This window comes from Mytilus californianus, unplaced genomic scaffold, assembly GCF_021869535.1.
Source record: "Mytilus californianus isolate M0D057914Y unplaced genomic scaffold, xbMytCali1.0.p SCAF_7, whole genome shotgun sequence".
Taxonomy (NCBI): domain Eukaryota; kingdom Metazoa; phylum Mollusca; class Bivalvia; order Mytilida; family Mytilidae; genus Mytilus; species Mytilus californianus.
Window position 1 is genome coordinate 4128907 of NW_026262723.1, and position 19387 is coordinate 4148293.

Consider the following 19387-nt stretch of genomic DNA (forward strand, 5'->3'; position numbering starts at 1 on the left):
TTATATTTGCCTTCGGGTTTATATGATGCTGGACCGTATTTACTTAGTTCATATGTTCTGTACTTTTCATATCATTGAATTAATTAATATTTCTGGCTTGGTGACTTTCATTATGATCTTGGTGGTAAGTGTTCAGGTGGTTTTCTTTTCTGGCCATATGGTTTTGATGTATTCGATCCCTTCTTTGTCTTGGGAAAGCGGGTCTACTATTTATGTTGTTTAAAAGACCTATTCTAGTAGAGTTATAGTCCCTTTATGAGAATTATGTTTTTCATCCCATCTGTTGAGTTTGATGTACATGCTCATTTGCATGTCCTAGAAAAGGTGGTTGACCATTTTTGTTGCCTTATTGGCATGCTCTGTTGAATATATTCTGTATTTGGAATCTGATGATATTGATTGATATTTCCAGCTAAATGACTTCCATTTTGATCATGATTGTAGCTGTTTAGACCGTTTTCTTGTCTGTATAGGTGGTTTAGATGTTTTTGATCATTTCTTTGTTTTAGAAAAGGTGGTAGATCATTCATGTTGTCTTGAAAAAACTATTTTACTGGATTTATAGTCTATTTCTGGAATAAAAATTTGTGATCCTGTCTGTTGTGTATTCCATATCTGATGTAACTGATTCATTTGGTTGTCTTCCTTTGTACTATGGTTGTTACCATCAATATTATTCTTTCGGCCTTTCTGGGATCGTAGCATCATTTGTGATGTGATTGCATTATTTAGGCACATGAACTTGATAATTTGTCGTTCCAGCTGTTTCACTCTCATTTCAAACAGTTGGTATTGCATATCTCGTCATAACTGTGACTCAATTTCTCTTTTGAATTTTTACATCTACATGGGTTAGTGTCTATTGCAATTGCTGTGTTTTTTCTACATTTAGGTGGTCCTTTGTTTTCCAGCAGTTCTATGTTTCACAAAAGAAGATCAATGGTCTGGTCTTGTTGCTTTCGGTGAGGTTATTTGAACTGGGTTTTTTTTCATCGCTTTTCTGATTTAAATTTTTTGAATACTTTCTTTGGGTAGACTTTGTATTTTTTTTTTATTATTACTAATACTTGATTTTATTATTTTATTATTTCTTATGAGCGCATGTTGTTCACCTCTATTTGTTTTTGTATTGTCTCTTCAATTGGTTTCATTGCGACTTATTACCGCAACCTTTATTTGCAAAATGAACACTATTGATGCCAATTCGTTTGCATGACCAATTCACCGAAACAGGAGTTCACATCTATATAAACTTATATCTTCGGTCATGTTTGGGAATTGACATACATTTATGAAAAAATGGCAATGTCTTAAAGTTATTAAGGAGACATAAGTTAACGTCTATATAGTGTCGCCATATCTACCGAGGGGTTAACGTTGCCCAATATTTGTCCTTCTTATTGTTTGTGTACTGTTGTCTGTTCATTTTTCCTATGTTTATGTCTGTCTCTTGTCGGCATACTGTTGTGATACCACCTTTTTATCATCCCTTAATTTTTCCGATGGTTTTCATATTGTATTAGTTCGTAATAGCAGTAAATATTTTGATTTAATGCAAATTGTGTAAATTTCAATCGACAGGAAAATAAGTCATTGAACACGCTTTTTAGGAACAACTACTTCCATTGACCATACAAACTACCACACCATTTGCATTTATTGCTAAATATCAATACAATTTACATTTAATTCATAATGATAATAATAGTACTGGCATGATTTAGAACTTTAAGGAAGATATTAAAACAAGAGTTCCAAGTGGTTTAGATACAATCATCCCTTCGAAAATTTTACGGACGCCATCACGAGTGTGACCTACCAAATTAGCCTTATCATCGTGTTTGGACGTACATGAGAAACACGACGGATGCCTTCGGAATCCTGAGCACCTGCGACCACCCCCGATTTTTGTGAAGTTCGTGTTGCTCAATCTTTATTTTTCTATGTTGTGTTTTGTATAAAGTTAAATCACAAAAATACTGAACTCCGAGGAAAATTCAAAACGGAAAGTCCCTAATCAAATTGCAAAATCAAAAGCACAAACACATCAAACGAATGGACAACAACTGTCATAATCCTGACTTGGTACAGGCATTTTCTTATGTAGAAAATGGTGGTATATTATTGTCTTTTTGGTCTTTTTTCATTTTTTTTTATTTGCCAGGGCGTTGTCAGTTTATTTTGACATGAGTTTTGAATGTTTCTTGGTATCGTTTGCCCCTTTTTTACACGACGGTGTCTTTTGGTTTAGAATAGACAACACCCAAAAAAAAACTGCATTCATATTATACATAGGTAGGTAATTAGAAATAAGAAAAGTTTTGTAAAAGGTTGACATTTGTCAACTACTTCTATATGAATTGGAAGCATTGAATTTGTTCATCTTATTAAATATATGTGCTATCGTATTACCTCAATAACATTTGATATCTGTTTCAATTAAAAAACAAAATATAACACATAGCACAACATTAAAATTTATTTATGAAATATATATAGTCAATTGACAAGAAAGACATTGTGGTCAGGATCAGACACGACATTAGACCCATTTTTTCTCTCCATTAAAGAACAGGTTTTGTTCTTTTTTACGAAGTCTGCAGCATGACATCCGTTCATATAAGCACACATGTATGTACATTGAATATCGCTATTTACGTGTGCTGTTTCAATGATTCCGTCTTGTCCATCATAACTGTGACCTTCAAATCCACATGTATAAGGCAAGGTCACTGAAAATATGTAATAATATTAAAATTATTAATTTTCTCGAAATTAATGCAATCATTAAATAATTGTGCCATGGTTCAAATGTTTCCGTTTCGCTAGCCTGTCATTTTGTAAATAATTAGAATCAACTGCCTGTTTTTGCATAATTCCTAATGTATTAAAATCTAAAGGTTCCTACTAATTATTGTATTAATGCCCTGGGGATATCAAATCAACGATCGCTATGAAATCACTTAATATGCAGATCAACACACCTAACAGGAGAAAACATTGATCAAGTTCAGACTATAACTGGAGTTTTTAACTCCTTTTCAGCAAATGCTAATAACAATTAAGATTAAGACATAATATATAAATTCAATATCGGAGAAGACAGTTTAAAAAATCGAAAACTTGCTCTTACAAAATCCGCATCCCCCTTTTTAAAGGTAGGCAACATTGGACTCGTAATCGTAAATCAAAACATACGCCCATGCAATTAACCACAAAACATCAACTATCGTTCAAACTCAATCACTTTACAAGTGTAAAAATAAATACACAAATGCCGAAGGAGAGGCGGAAGATACCAAAGGAATATTCAAAGTCGAAAACGGACTGATAATGGCATGGCAAAACAAAACAACAACGACCAAAACACAAATAACAGTCTACAAAACTCAGCATAGGAAACTGAAGACTGAGTAACACGAATCCCACCAAAATTCGGGGTGAAATCAGATTCTCCAGAAGGGTAATCAGATTCTGCTCCACATATGGCACCCGTCGTGCTGATCATATTAGCACAAAACCGTTGATAAGTCTAATCGAGCCTTTGTATAACACATTTCGCAGAGAAATGTTATCGACAATTTTCAGTTCACAAGTAATAACGTGGCCAGCTAGATTATATATGAATGATGAACTATCACATGTACAGGTGCAACCTGTAGGTTAGACTTGAAGTCGTCAATATTGAGATCATGTTAAACTTGTATGCAATGAAGATTTAAAGTTGCAATTTTAGTAACTATTACTTGATAGTCTGTAAACATTTCGTATCATAGTTCCGAATTCATTTCGTAGTTTTAAAAGGTTAAATACATCCACATTGTATTTAGAATCGAAAGATGGATGGTCTATTTCTATGGCATTTGCAATTTAAGGTCATTGAAATCAATTTACTTTGGAATAATAATTCTTCAACCTTATGGTTGTATGATGGTATAACAAATATGATGAGCATGTTTTTAAATAGAATATAAATAGACAGTGTCAATAATCAGAAGAATTTCTATTTTTTTTTACTGCGGCTATCCACCAAATCAGTCCAATATAAACGTTATATACTGACATAACCGATGTTCAGAAAAAGTCCCAAATATTCTGGTTTAAGAAATATAACGACTTGAGTGAAAATATATGACATCGAATGAAACAAGTACAGGTGTTGCATCAATAGGATAAAATATTTTGATATTATGCATTTAACGTCTAGTAATGCCTCTGTAGATCCAGTAATGTCTTCGAATGTAATTGCAAAAAACATGGCACACTCATAAAAAATGTCAGATTGACAAAGAGCACATGTCTGTTCTATGAGTTACACCCAGTAAAACCCGTTTTTTCCTGTATTTCGCACTTGGTTACGCAGTACTCTTGTTTCCATCGTTTTTTTGCCAACATCTATTTGAATGAAGTAGATAATATAACAATGAAAAATGTTTGATGTGGATCCGTGAGAAAAGTTTAAACAGAATTGGTTAAATTTAACTATTTCAAAGAAATAATTTTCGGCACAGAAAAACACAGTGCAAGTAGAAAAGATGAATAAACTAAGTATCCTATTGATACTGTTTACTTATATTTCGGTATTGCAAAAGGTCATGCGTTTCCCATACTGTTTATGACGGGTTTTTTTTGCACTAAATTCGTTGGATGTGTACTGATTGATACTTTAGTCTGTGAAAACAGCATTTATTTATAAGTTGTAATTGGCTTTGAACTAGCTTTCAGTAACTGCGAGTACTCTTATATCGATGCTTTGTGTTATTGTGTTTACGTTTGTTGTTCTTGTGCTTTGTATCGATTTTTTGAGTTAAGCACTTTGTAACTGATTTTTACAGTTTATTCTTATGATTTGCTGTAACACCACTGGCCAACGTTAGGGGAGTGTTGAGCGCTCACAAACAGGTTTAACCCCGCAACAGTCTTTTTATACCTGTTCTAAGTCATGGATCCGTAATTAAGTGGTAGTCCTTGGTTCATATCTGTCATATTTGTTTTTCGTAAATCTTATTGTATAATTTAGGCAGTTTTTCCCGTTTGAATTAATTCACATTTTTCATATTTGGACCTTTTATAGCAGGCTGCATGGTACATGTACGAGATTTTTTTAATGTTACTAAAAATTGCTTTTATTTTCTTCATTGGAACTCTGGTGAATAATTGTCCTATTGGTAATCTTACCACATCTCCGTATTTTTATATAATGTAACCAGCGAGTAGATTGAAAAGGAATGTGATCTCATGGGTTTTTTTTTATCGCCCACCTTGTATACACAGTCAATTTTGTGGAACACTTTTTGAAACATAAGAAAACCTAACCTGAATTTAAATCCTGCACAAATACTCCATGAACCTCAACTTCACATAAGGCTAAAGCATTCGGGTCTTTCAGCTGTATGCGAACATACCTTCCGATTGTCTCATGAGAACAGGTTGCATTTAGATAGATAGTAGCCTCCTGTCTGTGATGACATACTGAAGTTATTCCTTCAAACCAATGAGTTGAGTTTTTGCATGGCCTTATGACGTCAATGTTGAAATTTGAGAGTCTCTCAGCTACAATACATAACAAAGATGACTACAATAATATACAACTTGTCGGAGTCACAATCTCGTCAACAAAACATCTGTACTCGTCCGTAATACAAATATCGGACGCACCAAAATCATAAAGTTTTATTTTCAAATCTTAGACAATAAAATGATGATAGAGTTTGCAGATATCAATCTCTGCAAATTAACCAATAATAACTCTTGGTGTAATAGCTCCATAGTAGGCAGCAATCCTCGATCTAGGAATTCATATCAGAAAGTTAGGCCCGAACCTTCGTATTAATTGGGAATAACATACCGTAAAAGCAGGTGATAGTGGATTATAATTGCAAGTCCTGTATAAGAAAAGATTTAAAGTTATGATCCCAACCATGAATACATGTACATAAGTCTTACAAGTTTGCATTTTCCGTTTATATATATATCCCCTGGCCACACTAAGGCAGATCTAAATCGACTGACTATAACAATCATTGACCACAACACTGCTTTGTCTAGGGAGGATAGACTCACTCGGGAAAGATTTTGGACAAGAAAATTAAAAACTTTGGTACCAAATGGGATAAATGAAAAGATGTAGTTCGAATTCGCGCAGTGTTTTACATTTGGGTTATATTACTTTTTACTACCGTCTCTGTTTCTATTTATTTACCTTACTCAACTCTAAAAATATTTGGTGAGTATACCAGTTTAAATTGCTTGGTTCTATTCATTTTTGAGGGATGTAAAAGTACCAAGTCACGTTCAACTATTTAACCTTAGTCAAAATTTATTATTATATTTTAATTGCTATCTATTTGGGATGTTTAAATACGCAGCCTCTGTTGTAATTACTCTACCGTTGTCAAATTTGAAATATTTACAAACTTAGATCGGTCAGTGCTGTTTATTTGGAATGTTTATTGACGCAATCGTTCTTGTAACATCGTAACTGTCGTCACCGTTTACATTTTAGAATTGTGCTAGTTCATATCACACATTACTATTTTTATTTGAAGCATATCTTTGCAGTCTCTGCTGTAAATAACCATATAACCTATGTCATGTTTAAAAATAGAATTGTACAAGCGTATAAACTATGATATTCGGTCTGACTGTTTTATTGTATAAATTTCAAGATTGTTATAGTTTAATCAAAGTAGATTGACATGATTCATTTAACGTCATAATCATACTGATGAAGGATATCTGTTATCCGAAATATTTATAAATAATTACATTTATAGTTTCCTTTTTTTTTGTTATTGGTGTTGTTTTTTTACATTTTTTTAGGCGTGTATATAATTTATTTATTGTCTACATGTATCGTTACTCGTACTCCAGCGCCCTCGTGGGAAAAATCGTTGACTATTATTCAGACGTTTTATATATATATATATATATATATATATATATATATATATATATATAAACCTTTGCACCTTTTGTTTGCGGTATATCATCTTTTCCGCAAGTTTATTGTTTTCTGTTTAGTATTAAATTTAAAATTAAGATAAATTACATGAACCGTTTATTTTGCAATCGCCAATGGCAGTCAGCAGGGTTTAAGAACATTTGTTGTTCGACCTGTTAGTCAAATGCGTTTTGTTAAAATATACTTTTTTACTTTTTTGGTCTTTTGGAAATTGTTGTTTGTGCTGTATTTAGACCCCTCTAACAAGAAATTTGTTTTGCATGCACACGTATAAAAATTGCTAAAAACCGCAATTTTTATACGTGTGTATGCAAAACAAATTTCTTGGTAGAGGGGTCTAAATTCAGCACAAACAACATATATATATAAATCGAGATTCAAGTTATATGAATACAAATATTAAAAAGTTTTATTCTTAAAAAACGTTGTAATATACATTTTAACTAACATAAGTATAGTAAAACTAAAGATTAGTGTTGTCAACAATCATGTGCTGTGAACATTTCGCTTCATTCACTTATGATTAATGAAATTAACATGTTGATATTTATGACACATGACAGTTGTTTGCCATTCGTTCAGTTAGTTGATATAGTCTAGCTTTTGATTTTGTCAGTTTTAATGGACTTCCCCTTTTTTGAATTTACCTTGAAGTTTGGTATTTTTGTTAATACTTTTTTACCTTAACACGCCTTTCATTCGGAATATCGAGACAATTGATAGTAAAAGATTAACGGTAACGGTGAAAAATAAAGTATTGCGATTGGGAAAATAAAGTCTGTTAAAATTCACCAAAGATACCAGACATATAGTTATGTTCACTAGCGCTAACTGTCGTCTTTATACAGTCGAGGCAAATAGGAAATACCATAATATTATGAAAAAGCATAATTCTACTTACATCTTGTGGCAAATTTGAGTTATCTTTCTTAGACTCACCCTGACAATTAAGACAAGGGAGATAACAACTTTTGTCTTAAAGGAAGTTGTAAGGAAGATAACTTAATATTATCATAAGTATAATTAGGATACAACATAAATTTGTAATACTTATCAAGTTTGATAATCCATATATCCATTCCATATCTGTTTTACAATGATTTATTTTTGTACCAATTTATGAATTGATAAGACTTTATCGACTTATCATGATTTTTATAACTTAAATCTTTGCATAGGTTATAGTTTACAATGTTTAATCTCGCGTTCCAATCATATTATGTTCCCATTTTTATTCACAATTGCATGTTTTTGTTGTGTAATTCTTTGACGCTATCGGTAAATCTTATCAGTGGTAAAAGGGCAAAACCCTCGTGTTTTTATTATTATTATTATCATTATATGCATAAACAAATTTCTGTCTGTGTTTTTCTCGTACAATAACATTTGTTGGAATTGATTGTAATTCAGAAAATATTGCATAGTGCAAGGAGATTTGGTGCCACGATATCTCAGTAGCATGAAGTCTAATCCCGACCAGGGAAGAACAAAAATTTACAGATCCAGCATTGTTGGCCTCACTATATATATATATACATTATCATCCATGATTATTATAAAGATGTGAAACCGGTTGGTGAAAAAATGTAGAAGATTAAAGGACTTTAAGAGCATTTTGAAATTTAATTTTATTTCTTTTTCTACTAGTGTGGACGGAGAATTCAATTTTAAGTATTTATATATATATAACTCGTCTAAACATCAGCCCAACAATGTTAGATCTGTAAATTTGCTTTCGCAAATTTTTTGTTCTTCCCTCGCCGGGATTCGAACTCATGCTACTATACAAATCTAAATTGAAAACAACGTTCAAAATTATAATTGCGTTGGATAGATAAAGTATATATATAGGTAAAAAAAATATAGGAAAAATAAGGGTGAAAATGCACGATATATTCATATTCAATACGAATATTCACATTTTGTCTATTCAAACATCAAATTGTTGAAAAAAGTTCCAATAGAATTCGACTTGTTTCACTGCTTAACAAATACTCATGGATGAATTGAATATAAATACTTGGTGCATTTTCAGCCTTAATTTTTCCCCTTTTTTATGCACAGCGTGGACAAAACTTAAAACTTCAATATATATATATTCAATAATGTAAGATAAAGAACATTAAGACTTAAACCAAATGTCGGAGTTGAATTTTGTAAATCAACTAACAACACAAATTATCTTTATAACCAATGTTAGTGATAATTTGATATAAGGTCCCAAAACAGATAAGAAAGTGAAGTTTATTAACTATGCGGTTTGGGTTCATTGTTGAAGGCCGTACGGTGTCACCTTTAGCAGTTATTTTTTGTGTTATTTTGTCTCTTGTGGAGAGTTATCTCTTTTGAAATCATACCACATCTTCTTTTTTATATTGTATAGTGTATTACGAACTAAAAAAAATGAGTAAGAGATATTAACAAGAAATAATATGTAGGCCTAAGTTTAAATAGATACCTAGAATTAAATATACTTTTCTCTGTATGTGTGATATGTAGTTTTATGTAAAAAAATTGGAAAATGTAGAAACCGTACGTGTTCAACAGACGGAATTGTGTTATAAACTTTATGATGAAATGACTATTAAGTTAAGTGGAGTTTTGTTACACTCTGGATTCTTTAGTTTTGACACAACATAATGCAGCTTCAATTCTTCCTGCGGAAGCACAAATAATTACAGTCTTTCGCAAAGTTTACCTTTATCAAGGTTGCGGTTTTATCTTGAAGGTCAATATCAAGTAATAATTTTTGTAAACTCATTCAAACATTGGAAACCGATGCATAGAATAGCATGCGTAATTACATGGTTGATAACGCCACAAAGATAATACCACAGTATTAGCTATTGATAAAACACACACAATTATATATATGTTACTTAAATGCGTTTAAAAAGGTAGATCTGAAGATCTCAGGGCCACTTACTATGTAATGAGTGGTAGTGATGAGCTAAAATAGGTCACTATTTCATGAAAAGGGTGAGAAAATCAGATTGAATACATCGCGATCGATAGGTTGATATAATCACTTGCTTGATTATATCATAAGTATCTGATACTAATTATATGTCCGTATTTATTTTTGATACGGCTGCCGTAAATACATCAGCTATTTGTCAAACCAATTAAACTCTATTTACTGAAATCTGGTATTTCCACTGATGCTATTTATAGATGCAATAAATCCGATCATTTTGATATGTGCACCTAATTCACATTAAAGGTTTGTTTACATGAAATATGATAACAATTATTTAAAGAAATTCCTTTGTGACAGCTAGCGTCCTATAGGTTACAATAAACCATTAGATTTTAAATTATTGACTGGGGTCACCTCTGATAAAAAATTGTGAAAATTCAGAGAGAAATGCCAGAACGTTTTGAAGATGATTTTTGTGTGGCATATATATTTGTGCATATAACGAACTATGAATTGCCTGATTCTAGAAAGTATTAAATACCGTATAGGTTACAATAAACCATTAGATTTTAGGGGCGCAACCATTTTATGAGCATAACTTGGTATTCAGAATTAAGAGTATAGCTAATCATGATTGGTTGATATGTGCGCCCGTTATTTTTTTACTAGTGTCAAGCAATCCAGCAATTCTCATCCTGCAATTCTCTTGCGATAAAGCTATCCTGCAATTCGTCATCCTGCAATTACGTTTGAAAAACAACATGGCTTTTGACTTGTTTTGTTTGAAAAAAAAGATAAATATAAAGTTTTTTATATCCCATTCACAAATTTCTAGCTTTAGTTTACAAATTTCTAACTCATCTTTACGGTCTATAACTAGAATTTACAATTAGAAAAATCATGACGATTCACAAAAAGATATATATCTGTGAAGTCCCGGATATGGTTTCGTTTTTATGCATATTTAAGAATTTCTTGGGTAAGCTTTCTTAAAGGCCCAAAATTTCGTTCGAAACACGGAAATAAAGCCAAATTCGATAAAATACGCTCTAGGGTCACCCACTTTCCAACCAATTGTCTGGGTAGTTCCTCATGGCTAGGGATTAAAGACTCTGCTTCAATGAACAGGTATTATATAGTACTACAACGGGAAGGTAACGAATTTTTGGGGTAAGCTTTCTTAAAGGCTGAAAATTTCGTCCGAAATATGCAAATAAAGCCGAATACGATATAATACGCATTTCGGTACCCACTTTCCGACCCATTGTTTTGGTAGTTTTTTATGGCTAGGGATTAGAGACTCTGCTTCGATGAATAGCTATTATATAGTACTACATCGGGAGGGTAAAGAATTTTTTGGGTAAGCATTCTTTAAGGCCGAAAATTTCGTCCGAAATATGGAAATAAAGCCAAATTCGATAAAATACGCTCTAGGATCACACACTTTCCAACCAATCATCTGGCTATTTCTTAATGGCTAGGGATTATAGAATCTGCTTCAATGAATAGCTACCGGTATTATATAGTACTACATTGGGATAGTAGAGAATTTCTGGGGTAAGCATTCTTAAAGGCCGAAAATTTCGTTCGAAACACGGAAAAAAAGCCAAATTCGATGAAATACGCATTGAGGTACCCACTTTCCGACCAATTAATTTGGTAGTTCTTTATGGCTAGGGATTATAGACTCTGCTCTTATAAATAGCTATTGGATAGTACTACAACGGGAGGGTAAAGAATTTATGGGGTACGCTTTCTTAAAGGCCCAACATTTCGTTCGAAACACGGAAATAAAGCCATATTCGATAAAATACGCTCTAGGGTCACTCACTTTCCAACCAATTGTCTGGGTAGTTCTTTATGGCTAGGGATTAAAAACTCTGCTTCAATGAACAGCTATTATATAGTACTACATTGGGATAGTAGAGAATCTCTGGGGTAAGCATTCTTAAAAGCCCAAAATTTCGTTCGAAACATGGAAAAAAGCCAAATTCTATAAAATACGCATTGGGGTACGCACTTTCCGACCCATTAATTCTGTAGTTCTTTATGGCTAGGGATTAGTTGAATCCAGTGCATATTTTATCAAATATGACTTTTTTTCCGTGTTACGGACGAAATTTTCGGCCTTTAAGAATGCTTACCCCAGAAATTCTTTACCCTCACGTTGTAGTACTACCCAATAGCTATTCCTTAGGGCAACGTCTATAATGCTTAGCCATAAAGAACTACCTAGACAATGGGTCGGAAAGTGGGTGCCCCCAATGCGTATTTTATCGAATTGGGCTTTATTTCCATGTTTCGGACGCAATTTTCGTCCTCTAGGAATGCTTACCCCAGAAATTCTTTGGCCCCTCGTTGTAGTACTACCCAAAAGCTATTTATTAGAGCAGAATCTATAACCCCTAGCCATACAGAACTGCCGGGGCTATGGTTTTGAACAAGTGGGTGACCCAGTTTTAAATAGAAGTTGTGTTGTAGGTATACCATGAAAAAAATCATTTTACATCAAAATTCTGTATTTTTAGTCGTTAATATGAGTTTCGAAAATCGCAAATTTGGGTTTAACATGGGTTTATACGAATCACATCCTGGACTTATTAACGGATAATACTTTGTTTGAATCGTCATCATGATAGTATTGTAAATGCTAATTACAAAACCGTAAATATGAGTTAGAAATTTGCAAACTAAATTTAGAATTTTGGTAATGGGATATAAAAGTCTTTGATTTTCTATATAAATCTTGTTTTCGAACGAAAAAGTCAAAAACTATGGTTTTAAAGAAAAATAAAATTGTCGCTCAAGTAGTTTTCCAAACGCAATTGCAGGATGACGAATTGCAGGATAGATGTTTATAAAGAGAATTGCAGGATGAGAATTGCTGGATAGCTTGACACTAGTTATTTTTTGTTATTAGAGACTTCGTGCATTCTGCATTATACCAAAGGCCAAATAAATTATTTTCCTTAGCCATAACGGAACTGAGATGTCTTTTAAACGCTAGGATGAGACACGTATTTTTAAGTGCAAAATTGATAGGCACGGGAGATATGTACAAATTACGCTAAGAAAAGCAACGCAAACCTATATTTTTTGGACCAAAAAATACTGTCCTAATAACTTTTCTTTAATTCTAGCAAGGTTTCGTTAAAAAAATCAACTTTCTAAAGCCTGTATCTCGAAAAAGGCTATCATTGTCGCCTATGGGGAAGTTAATTGTTTATTTCAATCTTTAAGAGGGAACGGCAAAGTAACTTTTTATCCGTTTTTTCATTAATATTAAACTCAATGAAAGTGTTAGCTACTGTCTGGGCTGTTAATTCATTTATCTGATCAAACATCTTTAATTGTCTTTTGAAATTAAAATTTCTTCATAATAAAAGATATAAAAAGGGGCAATAGAGAAAAGTGTTAAAGAAATGACGAATTTATTTGAAAAGCAAGGTGTTATATTTGGAATAAATACTCAATAGTAATTATTTCGTGAAGAATATAATTATAATCTACAACATAATTATTCTTCCTATTTTGTATTTTGGGACACTGACAGGAGGAGAGGGTATTGCAGAAAGGATTTAAAATTCGAGAAAAAAGGAGTATTAATGGATGGGAGAAAAAAAATCCTCGCTAATCCATAAAAAATAAAGCAACTTGCTATTTCTTTTTTTTCGAACTCAATAGTGACGAACATTTCATTAAAGGTGTGTTTACCCGTGTTCAGAACTTTTGGACGGGTTGTACTGAATGCAAAACTGACTGATACAATATTACGAAATTTAGCTGGCGGGCGGGCTGACATGCAGTCGAGCAGGAGAAGAGGGAACCCGTTTTGAGCAATAAACTCCTAATCTCTAGTGCCTCATTAGCCCTTATTGGACATTGGAAATGATTTTATATATACTAATCTGTTAATACCTACACAGGAATTAATTTCCTTTATCTTAAATTCATGTAAAATGTGACTGGTTCGATCCGTTGTGGACACTAGAAATCATATCATGTTCACACGGAGTAGTTTCTTATATCAACAGGATGATTTTCAACAGTTTAATATACTGCCTTTTATTTGCCACGTATGAAATAAGATTTCCCTGGAATTTAGTCATATTAGGTAAAATAGAAATACCGCATGTCGTTCTCCGTTCGTTATCCTCTATTGGCGCCATCAACTTAGAGCTACGTGTAGAACAAGAGCAGAAAAAATATAATGTAAAAAATAAACTTGCAATTATCGTTCGGGTGTAAGGTATACTTGAAACACGCTATTAGACGCTGAAAAATTCAGTGGAAGCCTATGAAGAAATCTGCAAAAAAAATCAACTAGACTGTATAATTTTGTACAGGTTTTGCAGAGATTGATTGAAAGTTGTTTGTTTTTTTCGTCCAGTGACAAATATTTCATGCTTTTTCAACTTCCAAAATCGGTGGAATCCTATGGAGACATCCGAAAACAATTCAATCAGACTGTAGAGCTTTATGCGGGTTTTGCCTAGATTTATTATATTATATTGAATGTTGTTTGGATGTTTTGGTCCAGTTACAAATATTTCATGCTTTTCGGAACGAGGTACAGTAGTGGAGTGACAGATTGATATCGTAATGAATAAAGTAAAAAAAATCCCCCCCCCCCCCCACACACACACAAATACTCACACCTTCCCCATCCTATGATCTATCCAAAGCAATGATATCAGAAACTGATTATACTCAATTTGTATAACTTTTAATGAATCAAGACTTGTGTGTAGGATACCCGGTTAACATAACTCAAATTGAATTTTACCTGTTTTAATCGATAATCAATGTTTTGACACAGTCTCCTCATTTTAAGTCTTATTTGCCAACCTCAGCGTCGAGTATATACCTTTTCGTAACACGTCTCTAGTATTACGACTGCGTTGCTTCTAAACAAGAACCTGACGATGAGCGGAACCCCAAAAAATCTACATAGTTATGTACCAGAAGATGAAATGTATCCAAATATATCTATAGATATAAGAAGATGTGGTATATGAGTGCCAATGAGACAACTCTCCATCTAAGTCACAATTTGTAAAAGTAAACCATTATAGGCCAAAAAATAGACTTGCTACAATTCCCTTTCTTTTATTTCTTTCTTTCTAATCTATATATTTACTGAAAACTGTCAGTATACTGATTGTTCTTAGAAACAGACCTTTCTCTGCAAATGCCAGTATGATGGTAATCTCTTAGTTGTAGTAGTAAAATTGTTAAAGGAGAAAATTGAAAATAAAAATAATAAGGAAGGGACATGTAGCAAGTCTAGTCAACGTACGGTCTTTAACACGGTGCCTTGGCTCACACCAAACAGTAAGCTGTATAGGTCTGTTTTTTTTTGTTAATTGTGTTTGATAAGGTATATATTTTTTTAAACAAAATATATGAAAAGGGCTGGGTACTTGGCGTCTCAGCTGCTCATTCCTACTAACAAAAAGTTTGAAATTTCTAACAAATATTTCAAACACTGACTTATTATTATTTACTATTTACATACATAATTTTAATGAGTTTTTGATTGAAGTTTTGGTAAAATGATCTAACTCATGAAAAACCATTAGATTTTATTTCATTCAATTAGACATGGACCATTTGACTTTCTTTCTTATATCAAGCCAGATTTTTTTTATCATGCAAACCGAGCAAGAATATTTTTTTCAGTCAATCCAAAGCAAGAATATTTTTTTTCAACATTTGAATGAACCAATCCTATATATACTAATACACACTCTTAGCATTTGATTTTTAAATTCTTTTTCTATTTTGTCCTTTCGATATTTTATCATAAATGTCTTCTATGTAAATATTTGTTTAGGTGTTCGGTTGAGGTTTAACAAGTGTGGCCTGTCCTCTATGTCGGTTTGTCCATAGATCTTGAAAGTGAGGTACTAGCTATAGTACACTACAATCTGACAATGTGTGGATAATCTTTTTAGCGAGCGAAGAAAAAATAACATCATTCATGTCATACTTGCTGTAGATGAAGTCATAATATTGTTTAGCAACTGAATAGGCCAGATTATTTTTGTTTCATAAAAAAGAATAGCATATATGTGCTTCTTTTAATGAATTTGTAGGTAATCATATCGTGTTTACGTTCTTTATTACCCATGGGTCGGCATCGCTTGACATTATATAAATAACACATAGCTGAGAGGGTGATAGAGCAGATTGTTACCCCGAGAAAACATTGTCAACTGAGGCGAAGCCAAGGTTGACAATGTCTTTTCGAGGGGTAACAATCTGCTCTATCACCCTCTCAGATATGTGTTATTTAATTTATTATACTGAATATTCTGTTATTACTGTCGATCAAATTTCAAATTCAAAGTAATAAACTATGGCGTCTTGTACATAACAACCATCCGTATTTAATAAAGCGCACACTTGATCAAGCGTCTCCGTGAAGGGTAATAGAGTATTTGCCATAGGATAGAGTCGTATTTAATAAAGCGCACAGTTGATCAAGCGTCTCCGTGAAGGTAATAGAGTATTTGCCTTAGGATAGAGTCGTATTTAATAAAGCGCACACTTGATCAAGCGTCTCCATGAAGGGTCGCTTTCTCGTCAGTGATTGTTATATAAGTTATTTAATGCATTATATTTGTAGGTGTAAATCCAATCCGTAAAATGAGGCAATTTTTTTAAGACAAGGTTGAAATTTCCCAATCATGAGACAATTTGTAAACACTCTAAAACGGAACTCTTCAATTGTAAGAACATTTTCCCGCTATAACAGAGTAGTTCATTAAAAAAATATGGACACTAATAAATCGATTGGAAGACAGTAAACATTACATGTGTAACACGTTACTCTGACTCCGATCCGACTAGTGTTTGCTCCTACTCCTAAAGGACACGTACTCAATTAAGACGCATCAAATAGCAATGTTCAAATCTTTGGTTGGACTCGGCTGTACTGTCAATTTGAGATTGTGAGTTCAAACCCCCATGAAACATTTGCGTTTGACTCTCATCTTAATTGAATAGAATTGCATGCCAGTTTTCTTGCCGAAGGTCGGTTGTTCTCTCCTGGAATGCCGGCTCCTTCATCAATATAAAGAGCCAATAGTGATGAATGTGGCGTTAATTACCAACAATTTATCAATCAATCATAGAGTTGCAAAAGTGCTCTTTGGTGTCTAAAATCTGTAGATTTCAGAGTATGACTTAAATAAGATTTGAGGAAGATGAATTATATGTAATAAGAAAACAATATAATACCCAAAAGGCAAAAAAAATACAACAACTAACAAGCCAAAAACCATCTATAGCAAATGGTTTTCAATACATAGATATAAGAAGATGTGGTATGAGTGCCAATGAGACAACTCTCCATCCAAGTCACCATTTATAAAAGTAAACCATTTGGGGTCAAAGTACGGTCTTCAAAACGGAGCCTTGGCTCACACCGAACAAGTAAGCTATAAAGGGCCCCAAAAATTACTAGTGTAAAACCATTCAAACGGGAAAACCAACGGTCTAATCTATATAAAAAACGAGAAACGAGAAACACTTATTAACCACATCAACAAACGACAACTACTGAACATCAGATTCCTGACTTAGGACAGGTACAAACAAATGCAGCGGGTTTAAACGTTTTAATGGTACTAATCCTTCACCCTTTTTCTGAAACAATAGTGTAACATCACAACATAGAAAGACACACTATAAAATATCAACTGAAATAGCTTAACTCAATCAAAGGACATATTAACACCAGTGAACATACACTGAACAATAGTCGATACCATATGTCATGCTCTATACAATTGGGCAATAGTTATTACTAGTCATTCATTTCTACAAACCAATAGGCGTTTACATGGAACTGTAATTAAATTGTAGCATATTTCTAATTTTGATATTCATGGAAGCTCTTCAAAATCTTTCATATCATTCATTTTGGTTTTTTTTTAAATCCAGTTTCGTTATAAAATGTAGTTGAGGTACTATTTTCGGTGTTTCATAATAACAACGACCAAACAAATTGAAAAGTGCATTTTTCTTCATTACATTTTTTCAAGTCTAAAATTAAGATAAAATGTAGGAAATATATTTGTATGTGACAAAAAAGAAAAGAGGCTTGATGGGGTTAACAAAATACAGAATTATGGGCAGAAATAGAGAGTATAGGGTGCACAAAAAGTGGATAAAAGGCAAAAACATAAAGGGTAGAGGTAAATATGTCAAAAGAAAAGAGAATACTGGTGTGCTTATCTTTATTTAACCACATACCGCATGTTCTGTGCTGTATCCTCCTGAACATGCGATAGAGACTAAAAGCATTAAAAGACACACACAAAAATGTTTGAGTGGACTAAAATGTTGGTTTTTTTCAGATCTTTTCTATGAGTTATGCTTATTCAGTGACCAACGGTAAAGGTTATTATCCCGCTTCCTCTAGATTAACTATTTTTCTAATTATTACAATGTCATGCTATTCTTTTGCCCTTAGTAAGATTGTTTTTTACATTATTTTCCTATTGGTAGAAAAGATAATTTTGTAATCTTGGCTTCATACTGTTTAAAGAAAAAAAAATCTCTTTTGAAGTTAAATTGTCGTTCCCTAACTAATTTTTGCATGTTTATATTTACAGAACAATATCCAGTCAATAGTTTGTAATCAATTTGTGTGTAACTTACTTCGTAGATTAGGGAGGGGGGTACTAAAATACTTAATTCAGTGACAGGGGATGCCGCTGAGGTTCTTTTCGTATAATTTAATTCTATAATAAGGTATACTTTTTATTACATAATTGAATTGTAAAATAACTTGTATGCAAATTTTGGTAAAATGTATTCATTGTGGGATCGAAACTGTATTCTATGCCCTTAAATATCAATCAGAACACATTCACCTTGGTTTTAGTACAAAGACTTCGTTGACAGTCAGAGAAAAGCTTAACCTTCTGTTCACTATTGTTTCCTGCATTTTGTGTTGCAAAATATTCTAATCCCACCTTGTGTCAGATTATTTATCAACAGTTCTTACCAGGCCAGCAGTATATTTATTTTCACTCCCCCTCATTAAATCAGTCGGTTGACTTGAATAAAAAGGGGGGATACGTTCTACATACAAGGTGATAGGACGTGCCGCTGGAATAGGTTATACATTTTCCGGCTTCAAAATATAAGTATAGGTGGGGAACACTATAAGAAATATACATGATACATTACTTGTAATTATATGAAAAGCCCTCACGGTAACTTTCTTGGTGTTATGACTGTTTTGTTATCCATAAAATTACCATTTATTGACAAAGGTGAACATTTTTTAAAATAAATTATATGAAAAGAACCTCAGCGGCACCTCTATCAATTAAGTATTGAAGTCCCCCTTCAAATCTCCAAGTAAACGCAAATTGATTAAAAACTATTGATCGACCGGATATTGTTATGTAAATATAAACATGCAAACATTAGTTAAGTCATCTGATATTCTCATCTTCCTATAGATCATCTAATTAAATTGTAAT

At 32.9% G+C, this 19387-nt stretch overlaps 1 long non-coding RNA gene across 2 annotated transcripts in view; it reads right to left on the reverse strand.

Moving 5' to 3' along the window:
- Window positions 1–2528: 2528 nt before the first annotated feature.
- LOC127708254 (uncharacterized) overlaps window positions 2529–19387 on the reverse strand; it is an 84200-nt gene continuing 67341 nt past the window's right edge. For both annotated transcript variants that reach the window (XR_007985217.1, XR_007985216.1), the window contains exons 3-4: window positions 5317–5553; window positions 2529–2732 (exon numbers count right to left, since the gene is read on the reverse strand). This is a non-coding gene — a long non-coding RNA (uncharacterized LOC127708254). The remainder of the gene's footprint in view (window positions 2733–5316; window positions 5554–19387) is intronic.